The sequence below is a fragment of the Saimiri boliviensis genome, chromosome X, assembly GCF_048565385.1.
Source record: "Saimiri boliviensis isolate mSaiBol1 chromosome X, mSaiBol1.pri, whole genome shotgun sequence".
Lineage (NCBI taxonomy): Eukaryota > Metazoa > Chordata > Mammalia > Primates > Cebidae > Saimiri > Saimiri boliviensis.
In genome coordinates, this window is record NC_133470.1 from 132,339,807 (window position 1) to 132,352,317 (window position 12,511).

Consider the following 12,511-nt stretch of genomic DNA (forward strand, 5'->3'; position numbering starts at 1 on the left):
TGAATATCTTAACCAGTTGTTTCCTTGAGTGTGTACGTGTGAATTTAGTCTTTTGCCCGAAACGTTTCTATTTTCGTCAGACATTTATTTGCCATAAAAGGCCGTAAGTCAAAGGATCAGAATAATATTATATCTATTTACTCAGATAGTTCCTACGCTTTATCTTCTTAGAAGTGCGAGACAATTTGACAACTTTTGGCTCAGCTGAAGGAAAGAGGCAGGTGATTTCACCATCTAAGAGAGTGACCAACAGATGGAAGTAAGGGGGTGGGGAGGCACGTCTAGTGTTAGATCCCTATCCTCAGTCCAGTCCGCAGGCTCCCATTCCTAACCTGGGAGGACATTCCTCCAGTGTCTCAAGGCTTTGGGTGTCAGAGCTCCGCTTCAAGCTGAGCGGCCCCCTACTCAAGAGCCCGGGGGCGCTGTGCGGCCCCTTTAAGAGTCCGGCTCCTCCCCGCTCCAGGGAAAGTTGCAGCTTTTTCCGCCTCCCGGGAGGGTGAGAAGGGCCGGCCGCCAGAGCTGGGTTGCAGTCTTTCCGGAGCCGGAGACCCTCCCTGAATTTCGGCACTGGGAATTCTCGCTCTCTGGAGGCACCTGTTGCAGGTGACAGGTAGGTCCGCAGCCAGCGGCTACCCCTCGCCCTCGGTCCGCGGCTCCTTCTGGGCTCCCAGCTCCCTTTAGCTGCTGAAGCGCCCCCACCCCCATCTCGGGGTCTTGCTTATTCCCTACCCGCTCTCTGCTCCCGCAGTTTTTCCTTCTCCCAAGCTGACCACGTCTACCCTCTCCCCGTCTGCCTCTCCGGACCTCACCCCCCAGGCTAGGACTCCCGTCTGGTTGGGCGGTCCCTCCTGGCCACTTTTCTTTTTCCAGAGCCTCTTCTGGCCCCTTCCCTGACCCACCTGACACGAAAGCGGGCTGTGCCCCTCTGGGAGTCGCCTCCCCTCTCCTCTCCGGCTCCCCTCGAGCTGATTGCCCGGGCTTTTCCCGCCAGCCGGAGCTGGTGTCCCTCTCGAGAGCTGCCCCTGGGGGGCGGGGGCGGGGCTGAGTTCCTAGCGGGAACTGCGTTCTACAAGGTGTCCTGTCACCTTTCTGTGGGTTCCTCTCGCAGCGCTTGGCCATCGAGCGGGGTCGCTAACTCGCACTCTCTTCGGACTTCCGACATCGCTGCGTCGGCTTCTCCGGCATCGGCGACGGCCAGTCAGCCACAGGTAAGGGCTGGAGGCTGTTTGGCTGGAGTCCTGCCTCAGTGGGCTCCCTCTGCGCTTGGGGCTGGGGACCAGGCTGTGTGCTCTGGAGCTGCTTTATCTTGCTGCTCTTCAAGCAGGGTGTGGGAGATCTGGTTCTGGAGTAGGGTCCCCGAGATCTCATAAGGCGCGCAGAATGCTTCTGTCTGCTGTAATGGTTTGTAATGGGGCAGAAAAAGGTGTTCCTCCAACCCTTAACATTCAATGAGATAGGATTTTTGGTGGTGAAATCATCTGGTTAGAAATCTGGTGGCTTTGAAAAGTGGTGAGTTTCTAAGTAACCAAGCTTTTCTTCTCCCGGTTCCCTTCTTCAGGACTAGAAGACCTAGCCTTCCAGAATACTGTTCTTGGGAGGGTTGACCCTAGACTTTCTATATTTGTGGCAAAAATTAGTCTTCTGTACATTCTGGACCTCCTATATTTAACTGATTTCTTTTCTCCTCTCTAAGCTCCTCACCTCTCATAAATCTATTAATATTAAGATATTAATGACTGAAGACCTTTGTCGCTGTGGGAACAATGTTTAATGCAGAAGAGTGGCCTTGATGAAGTTTTCTGATTTTTTTTTGGTGGTTTGGTTTTTAGCACCTGCTGGAAACCATAGTAGAAAAGCGCCACCAACTTGGCTTGTGAGGCTCTTTTTGGGCAGGTGAGGAACATTTCTGGTAACACAATTTCTGGTGTCTCACTCCTGGTCAGAGCAGTGAAATGGAGCTTGGAGGCTTTTTCTGGGGTAACTGATCTGTGAGTGCATGTAGCATTCTGGCTCTCTGAGCTTTTCCCCTTAAAGGCTGCTGCTAGTAATGGTTGTTAGCCATAGAGCCAGACACGGCGATAAGTTCTTTACATAATTATGCAATCCTCACAATAAATCTATACAGTAGATGCTACTGTTATAACCATATTATGATGAAAAAGAGACTCAGAGGTTAATTGCCTTGCCCCAAAATCTCAAATAGAGGCAGAGCTTGTGTTCCTATCCTGTCACATCACCTCTGTTGTCTTGGATGTTGGGAACACTGAATAGCTCATGGGTGAAGACTAACTGATTAAAAATTTTCCTTCGAGGCCCAAGTATGTGTTTTGCTCCTTGATTCCACCCTAGATGCACTGCAGAGACTAGGGACCACTTGCCTCACTGATGTCTTACCCATTTCATTTCCAACATGGACCAGTTGCCATATTACCACTATAAGTACACATGTGAGTGTCCCTGGATGAATGAAATCTCCTGGGTTCTCAGCTTTGTGGTAATTGTCCTGAAGATAGGAGAGGGTAATCCTGGATTCTAGGGATGTGTGTCTGACTCAACTTCTTTCTCTCCTACTGGCTAGGGGAGAAATGAGAGAGTGGTGATTCAGATTTCCTGTCAACCATACCAGAAAGCCTGAGGGTGATCGTGTGATAATTTTGTTATCGACTGGAGTACCAAAGGCAGGGATAGGAAGAAAATGTCCTCCCTATTCCCATCTCTTGGACTTTGCTGAAACTGTTCTTATTTTTTCTTCCTCAAAAGCTAACTTTCTTTTCCCACACTGTCTCCTCTAACATTAATTCCTATCCATCCCTCAAGATTGAGTTCTAAAGTCACCTCCTTTGGAACGGCCTTACTGAACACATACTTCTTCCCCCAAGCAGAATTGCCAATAATTCTGTGTCCTAAAGCACTTTGTTTACACCTCAGTAAAGCCCTTAACACTGCTCTTAGTTGTTTTTCTACCTGGAAGGTTGTAACTTCTCTAAGGGCAAGGTCTGGATCTTGGAGCTCCCTTTGTCTTAAACATAAGATACTGGCAAATATTTGTGCCAGTAACTGGACATACCAGGCCATGCCTTCAAGGGGCCGAGGTCTGGTGATGGTGGGGTTGAGGTACAGAAGACACCTTTCTGAGGCACTTGAAATGCCACAGCTAAGGAGTTTGCCCTGACTGCCCTATTTCTGCGTAATCCCTTCCCTGAACATTCCATATGCCCTTTCCCTACCTTATTATATCTTTCTTGCTTATTGTCTGCCCTCCTACTCCGTCACCCACCGTAGCATAAACACCCTGTGGATAGGGATTACTGTCTGTTGTATTCACCGGTGGACTCTGGGACCCAGAACAGTCCTTGGTACATCATAGGTGCATACTAATATTTGTTAATGAATGAATGACATTACCATTCTAGGAATCTGGCACTCTTGGAATTAGGCACTCCTGGACCTGAAAGCCTACTCAGTTTGTCGCCCTACAGGTGTAAGTTTACCCCAGGCCCAGAACTCAGCTTTGTTTCTGCTGAGTTTTGCTTTGACATTTCGTTCCTGATGCCAACTTTGACCTAGTTAGAAGTACTTCCTCTCTCTTACTTTTTAAAAGTATGGGTCTCTGGATGGAAATCTCGAAAGTTTAAAAGTGGAAATATAAAAGTGGTGTGCTTCTTGTTGGTAGGAAGGGGGGCTGCACTGGGAGGAAGGGGTGTGGATTGTCAGATGTCTTGAAGCCTTTCAGGCTTTTTGCAAGCTCAGTAAGAGACTGGAGAAAATTACTGTGCGATGGGGAAGTAAGCAGCTCAAAAGAATAACGGATGCCACAAATTAGGCTTCCGGTTTCAAGTTACCCATAGGCTTTTTGGTATGAGGTGGTTATTGGATTATGGAACGTCATGGAAAAGCCATAGCTGAGTGCTATTTGTGTTGTACTTAACTACTTTTCTACTAGGATGATTGTGCAGTGCAAAGAAACCGCTATGTAACATAAATGAAAAAAGTGCTATTCCGTTTAAAAGTGTTTTGAAATGTTCAGAAAGGAAGAGGCCAGAATCTCTTTGAAGACAGACTTGGAAAAAGGTGGGCCCTTCATAAGGTGGTAAATATGTGATTCTCATCATTTAATGTGTGCTAATGCGTGCTAACTTCTTTGAAACTCAAATTTTTACCAGAAACTGACCAGTTTCTTTTTCTACTAAATTTGTCTCCCAAGACTTTGAATATCACAATGACCCAGGGTTCAGTCCCTGGACTTTTCTCCATCCAAAATCTTCACAGAGGCTCTCATCCAGCCACATGGCTTTAAAGAACATCTACCTAGACACTCATCACTCCCAAATTTATGTTTGTGACCCAGGCCTTTCTTCTAAGCCGCAGCCTCATATATCCAATGACCTATTTGACATCTCTGCTTGTCTATCAGGCCTCTCAAATGTAACGGGGCCAAAACAGCACTCCCGATTGCCCTGTTATTCCCACCTTCTTCCCTCAGCACTCCCTGTCTTAGTAAAATGTCACCATCTTCCATTCAGTTGCTCAAACCAAGAACCCAAGATTACCCTTGATTTTTCTTTTTCTCTCACTTCCCTCCACCTAATTTAATTCATTAGGGAGTTCTGCTGACCTGATCTTCAGACTGTATCATGTATTCTGCCATGTATCTACATCTCCTCTGACTATCGCCCTAGTCCAAGTCACCACAAGGCTACCACAAACATCTTTTCATAATGCTCAAGGATCTATATACACAAGTGTTTTTGTGGGATAGCTTTCTAGTAGAAGAATTATTAGGGCAAAGGATATATACATTAAACAATTTAAATAGTCATCACCAGAGTGACAGCCAAGAGGGTTTACCCTTTCACCATTGCAAGTGGTTTTCCTCATGGCCTTGCTGAGGATGGATGATGCTTTTAATTTTTGCCAATCTGATAGGTGAAAAATAGTGTCTAACTGATTTAACTTGGCATTTCTCTGATCGCTAGTGCGGCTGAGCATCTTTTCATGTGTGTTAGCTGTTTGTATTTTTCCGAGACTTGCTCCTTTATATCCTTTGTACATTTGTCTTTTGGGTTATATATTTGATTTGTTTGTAAGAACACTATGTTTATTTGGTATATTTACCTATTGCCTGTTATATAGTACGAGTTTTTTCTCTCTAGTCTGCCATATGTCATAACTTTGTTCATGATGTGTACCCCTCTCGTAATTAGATAAAGCCCACTATAAAACATTTTAAAAACATGTTCATTAGATTTGGCAATTAGGAGGCCAGTGACAACATCAGTGCAGCAGGAGGAGTGAAGCCAGATTGTAGAGGGTTGGGCAGTGAGGACTGAGAAGGATTGATAAAACATATGGTATATACACATGGACATGGGGAGTGGGATGATACACAGTGGAGACTCAGAAGGGTGAGGGGTGGGAGAAGGGTAGATGATGAGAAACTTCTTAATGGGTACAAGGTGTATTATTCAGGTGATAGATACCCTAAAGCAAGCATCCCCAAACATTTTACACAGGGGGCCAGTTCACTGTCCCTCAGACCGTTGGAGGGCCGCCACATACTGTGCTCCTCTCACTGACCACCAATGAAAGAGGTGCCCCTTCCTGAAGTGCGGCGGGGGGCCGGATAAATGGCCTCAGGGGGCCGCATGCGGCCATAGTTTGGGGACACCTGCCCTAAAGTCTCTGACTTAACTACTGCATATGTAACAGAATTGCATGTGTACCTCATAAATTTATATTATTTTTAAAAATGTGGTATAATACATTGAAGAAGCTTGGCTATAATGGGAAGGAGAGAGTGTTCCTTATAGACAGTAAGTAGACAGTAAGGCTCGGGGGGCAACAGAGGCTGTTTTATTTAATTTTGTTTTACTTTAAATGTAAGAGATAGATGAACTCACTTATGTGCAGATAGCATACAGCTTGATGATGCAAGGTCCCTGAGAAAGTCAAAAGGTGGGAGTGCCAGAGTGATAGGAGGGAAAAGACTAGCCTTAGAGAAAGAGTGGTGGCTCTTCCATTGAGACAAGAAGACTCACTGATCCTCTTAGTGAAAACTATGAAGAAAGAAGGAGGTGTGGAGGGGCAGGATTTTGAGAAAGCTCCCCCCGCCTCCCCAAAACAAGAGAGTAAAAGTTTGACCAGAGACTGAAGAGGAGAAGAATTGTGAAGGGTTGGAATAGCATTTGAGAGAGAGATGAAAAGAGGAGTTCTTTAGGGGCATATTTTCCAGGTTATCTATATGTATTTCAAAATATACTGTGTACCATAAATATGTACAGTTTTTGTCAAGTATACTTCCATAAAACTGGAAAAAAATTTAAAAATGGCTTGGGTAACTTTAATTCGTCTCTGCTTCAAGTCACAGAGCCCTGTATCCATTCTCTCTGGAAGTACTCATCAGACCAGGTATAGAAACAGAATGTGGAGAGGGCCAGAGATTGGATGGCCCTCACAGAAGAATAGTTGAAATGATGGACCACTGTGGCTTTCATATTCATATCTGTAGCTATCTAAACATAACTTGAACTTGAGTAAGTTTTAAGAGATGGAAGATTTCAGTGGCATCTACACTGCTTCTTGTTTGTACCTCTGTCAATTCAAGCATCAGAATACCTTTAGTATTAGTGTCTTGAAACTTATCAGAAAGCATGATTTGATTTACTGAGGGCCTACAATGTGTGTCCATGCTCTGTGTTGATTTACTGAGAATTTACATTGCACCAACTGCAAGCCTACAGCCAGGATCCTACAATGAATTTATCCATCCATCCATCCGTCCATCCATCCATCCATCCATCCATCCATCTATCCATCCATCCATCCAGCTAGGTGCATGAGATACAGCCGAGAAGAAGGTAGATGATGGCCTTTTTTGCTCCTGGAACTAATTTCAGCAGGGGAAGCATGTGTTAAATATTGTCTCACAAAATTACTTAATTACAATTGTGATAAGTTCTGTGAAGTTCAGTTTTTTAGAAATCAAATTGTCACATTGCTTTTTAACAGGTCTTGCCAATTTATATTTGCCAACGAAATATGAGAGTATCTCTTAGATCCTTTTTAAAAACTGAAAATAGTCTTTATAAAATTTTACTGAATCAATAAGCAAACATAAGAAATCTTTATTGCCAGTAGGAGTGAAACTTTTTCTTTTTGATATCTATTTACCATCTGATTTTTCCCCTTTAAGAATTATCTGTTCACACTCTCTATCGGATATTTACCTCTTCTTGTTTTTAATAGATCTCTCGTTCCATGTTTGAAACTATTAGCTACACTTCTCTCCTTCCTCTCAGCCCTGGTGAACTTAAAATATTTTCCCCTAGTCTCTACAGCCAGTCCCTTTTGATCTCCTATGAAATTTTTTCTTACCTAGTTTGGAAGTGTTACTGTGCTTAGAGAGGGGACTACATTTTTATCACTTATCCCAATAAAAGGTAACATACAAATCTTCTGTTCCTGTTTATCCCACTCTCCAGAGGTAACAATGTTAAGATTGTATTTCTTTCCAGATATTTTTCCATTCATCCATGATCCAATCTGTCTACAATGTAAAAAAATAAAAATGGAATCATAATATATCTAATTTGCATTTTTTAACTTAATATGCTTTCAGTGTCAGTATATATAGAACTATAGCACCCCCTTCTTTTTAACAAAGGCACAATATTCCCTAATATGTGTGTACTATAGCTAGTCAGTTTCCTATTGATGGATGTTTATGTTCTCTATTTTTTTTTTTGCTGTTTCAAATATTGAGCATCCTCACAATATATATTTGTGAATTTACTCGAATATCAGTAGAATAAGTTTCCCAAAATGGAATGGCTCTGTTAAAAATATGGTCAGTGGTACTAACGATCCAGAGAAATCTAGGAAGACCAAGAACTGTCTGTTGGATTTAGGAAGTTCTTGGTGTCCTTAGAGCAATTTCAGGGAACTGTGAGGCAGAAAGCTAAACTATGGTGGGCTGAGAGATGATTGGGGAGATGAAGAAGTGGAGGCAGTGAATATGTACAATTCCTTAGAGAAATCTGTCTGGCTTTGGAGAGGAGAGAAAGGGTAATAGCAAAGAAGGAGTTGAGATCCAAGGACCTGTTATTTATTTATTTATTTATTTATTTATTTATTTATTTAGGAGGGACTTAAGTTTCTTTAAAGGCTGGTGGGAAGGAGGGAATAATTAATAGAGCAAAGTCCTTGGAGGACAAAGTCCTTACACCAGATGGAAAGGGATCCAGAATGAGGTAGAGGATTATCCTCAATAGGCATGGATGAAAGTAGGTTCATAGATTTGGCAGCAGGAACTTGTCTGATTGCACTTCCATTTCTCTATGATATAATAGTTAAGGCCAACCTCTTAGAGCAGGGTTTGAGATGGGACAGGGGTTGAGATGGGATAAAGTTTGAGTTAGATATTTATAGTGTTTGAATAAGTTTTGAAATAGTTATTGTGGAGAACAGGAGAGCGGCCTAGGGAAGCATAGTTGCAGTGCCAGGCAGTGTTAAGATGAGCTTGGTGACCAAGGATTCATATGGATAATAATCTACCAGAGTGTAATTTTTTTTTCTCCAGTAGACCTCAGGAGTCCTTGTGCAGGCATAAAGTATAACAGTTGGGCTTAGAAGAGCTATGTTTTTTTTCTTTTTAAAAATCAGATTATTTACAGTGGTATTATGCATTATTGAGGTTATTGACAAGAGTTCAGTTGAAACAATAGAATTGGCTAGGTGCAGTGGCTCACATCTGTAATCCCAGCACTTTTGGAGGCTGAGGCAGGTGGATCAACTGAGGTCAGGAGTTCAAACCCAGCCTGGCCAACATAGTGAAACCCTATCTCTACTAAAAACACAAAAATTAACTGGGCGTGGTGGCCCACACCTGTAATCCCAGCTACTTGAGAGGCTGAGGCAGGAGAATCTCTTGAACCCAGGAGGCAGAGGTTGCAGTGAGCTGAGATCACACCACTGCACTCCAGCCTGGGTGACAGAGAGAGAAAACATCTCAGAAAAATAAAAATAAAACAGAAAAAAACAATAGAATTTAAATTGTTAAGGAAAAAAAGTAAGGATGGGAAGGAGCTGACAAGGTGAAAGCAGAAGGGTCTATGGAAGACTGTCCCCTACCTCAAGAAATCTGAGAATAGGAATGGGGCTAGTGAGGGGACTCATTGACTGAATAGGCTAGAAGCACAACAGGTTGTGGTGAGAGAGGGGGTGTTGAATCAATGATATAAAAGGTGGAGAAGTCCTGGATGATAAGCTCTTGGGTGTGGCTAAATATGATATGTGGTATTCTTGATGCCAGCTCATTTATTCAACAAATATTTATTTTGTGCATATTATGAGCCAGGCTGTGCTCTAGGCACCAAAGGTTCAGAGATGAACAAAACAAAGTTCCTTCTCTCATACAGCTTACAATCTAGTGGGGGACATTATTTATTTTTATAAACCAAAAGAACATCCTCACTGACGTGCTGATTCCTGTATGTGTAGCTCTATTTGTAACTAATAATAATACCAGGATCAAATATTTACATGTATGGAGCTAAGAAGGTCCATCTAGACATTTTGAGTATCTTGCTTTATCTCAAGTTATACTAACTGAATTATGAAAACTCATACCTCTTTTCCCCTTATAACTTTTTAAGATACTTTTATTTACTGTGTCAATATTGAAAATAAACGGATATATACAAATCTAATTTGAACATTTCAATGGTTTTAATTTTTTATACTTTATTTTTTTAAAATATTAAGGTATTGCTTCTAGCTGTAGACCAGATGTTGATAATGCATGTACTAATCTTGCTCTAGGGATTTGATGTAATGTGTAAAGTAATTATGGTTAAGCAGTTTAGGAGGGAAAAAGGGCTTGTAATAAGGTAATATTTCACATTTATTTTATATTCTCTAATTTATACTTATCTTTTAATTTTCATATGCTCATGTATATATTTATTAATATTTTATTTGAAAGAAATGAGCATTTATTTGGCATCTTATAAGTAATACCTTAAAATTACCTGCCACAATTTAAATTCAACTACAGGTTATTTTTTATTGTTTTAAGGTTTCTGTGGCCATAGCCAGATCACAGCATCCCTAAAATTAAAAAGAAACCAAATGCATGAAATCACAGTTATGTGTGAGCATGGGCTGAATTAGTCATGAACCATGATGATTTCACATTTAAGGGGACTGTGGCTAAGTTTTAGGTGACATGGTCTGCAAGAAATAATCAGATGCCAGCTAGAGTTCAGTTTAGAAATCCCCACCATCTGTGATCCTGGCAGGAGAAGAGGGTCTTCCCTGCGGGGGTGATGCATTATCAAAGCTTGTTGACTAAGGAAAGATAATAGCGTTCTGCGTGGGAGGTGATGAGGCTTATTGAAAAATAACAATGTGTCAGCTCTTACTGGACTTAAAATGTTTTATACATATAAATGACCTAGATTTTAAAACAGTCCATTCTTTTAGTTGGGGATTTTAGATTTTTTAAACTTCTAAAAAATGGGCTGTTAAGAAAGGGGTCTTTGGCAGAGAAGAGGGTAAACTGGCCATCCTGCACTCATCAACCTATGAGGCTCTTGTGCCTGGCTCATGTTAGAGGAAGCTTCAAATATGGCTAAATGCGATTTGTTTTAATATGTGTATTTTTCCTGTTGCCAAGTAGGGTGTTTGGACACATGGTCTTGTTTTTATAATATTTTAGACTTACATCTATGTACCACATTTATGGAGATCTGCCTTCTAGGATTGGTGGTGGGTTTAAGGTACCTTCTGGAGTTGCTGAGGAGCAGGGGAAAAAAGTGGGAAATCATGAAAGACCACATTTCCACGTATCCAAAACAAGCACTCTGAGGGAGAAATGAATATGTAGTACGAAGATATCTGACTTCCCTCTGGGACTTGCTTTAGAGTAGTATATATTATTTTAAGTGGGGATTTCTTCAAAGCATTTATGAATAGAATTTGTTGGTATTGAAAGATAGCTATATGGATTCCATCTGGAGGAAATTGTCCCCACATATGATTCTAAGAGCTAACAAAAGAGATATTTTAGTTACTACCACTGCCTTCTTCCACCCTGCTGCCTACCCCCACCCCCTGCCCCACCATTGTGCGCCTGCCGTCTTTTAGAAGGGATGCCCTGGATAAGGGGAATGAGTTATTTCCTTGTATATCATGTTGCTTTGAGCTAGAGTTGCTCTGAGCCTGTTACATATATTGCAAGAGAAGGTCAGGGGACTGGGAAAGTAAGCGAGACAAAGGGCCTCTCAAGCATTGTGTTTGTTATTAGCTGAAGACTTTTAGAAACCCCACCTCAAGTTTCTGAGGTTGATGTCTCCTTCTCCAAAAATCACCATATAGAGCAATATTGCCAGAATATGAAAAGACAGTATAATATAATAGAGCAGTTAAGAGCTTGGACTCTGGAACCAGACTGCCTGGGTCCAAAAGCCAGACTGTCCCTTACAGGGCATGTGACCTTGAGCTAGTTATTTGCTCAATCTGTGCCTCATTTTCCTCATTTGTAGAATATAATAATATAGTACGTACCTCATAGTGTGATTGTGAGGATTAAATAAAGTGCTTAGAAAAGTGCCTGGTACATAATAGACATTATAGAAGTGTTAGCTATCATTGTTATCATCTTCTTTATCTTTGTCAGTTGGTATATATCTTAAAAGGAGTGAAAACTGGCCAGGTGCGGTGGCTCACACTTGTTATCCCAGCACTTTGGGAGGTTGAGGCAGGCAGATTACAAGGTTGGGAGTTCAAGACCAGCCTGGCCAATGTGGCGAAACCTCATCTCTATTAAAAATACAAAAATTAGCTGGACGTACTGGCACATGCCTGTAATCCCAGCTACTGGGGAGCTGAGGCAGGAGAAGTGCTTGAACCCAGGAGGTGGAGGTTATGGTGAGCTGAAATCATGCCACTGCATTCCAGCCTGGGCAACAGAGTGAGACTCCACCTCGAAAAAGAAAAAAAAAAAAAAGGAGTGAAACCAACAAAATGCCTCAGCACATGCAAACTCGACTTTTGTAGAATCTATTTTGAAAAGGATTGTAGGGAGCCAAAACCTTAGTGCAAAATCAGAATCTTGTAAAATTAAGAGCTAATTGTAAATTTCTCATTGTTAGGGGGAAAGTCCAGCTTTGCACCCATACAACTTTTGAGAATGGACTCAGTGAAGGTAGGCCCTAGGGCATTTTATGTGAGGCATAGATGTGCTCCATGGATGGACAGTTGGGGTGTCTAGACCCCAGCTGACTCCTAGGAAGCCTCAGTTGCCCTTTGGTTTTGGAGTCTTGATACTGACTCCACCACTTTGTCTCCACCCCTATTTTTCTTCTTTTTGATACTACTTTTTAAATGTATGCTGTTTTTGATGTTTTATGAATCTTTGTAAGTCACTTTAAATCCTGTCTGGAACAGTGTATAAATAAATATCCCTTAAACTGATCATATCTAATTACTAACATTTGCTTCATATTTATGC

The 12,511-nt window shown here is 41.9% G+C and overlaps 1 protein-coding gene across 3 annotated transcripts in view; it reads left to right on the forward strand.

Annotated features, from left to right (window-relative positions):
* The first annotated feature begins 480 nt into the window (after positions 1-480).
* The window catches only part of SYTL4 (synaptotagmin like 4), a 52,941-nt gene continuing 40,910 nt past the window's right edge, over positions 481-12,511 (forward strand). For all 3 annotated transcript variants that reach the window (XM_010350840.3, XM_074391980.1, XM_074391979.1), the window contains exons 1-2: positions 481-610; positions 1,109-1,208. The gene's annotated coding sequence lies outside the window, so the exon portion shown is untranslated. The remainder of the gene's footprint in view (positions 611-1,108; positions 1,209-12,511) is intronic.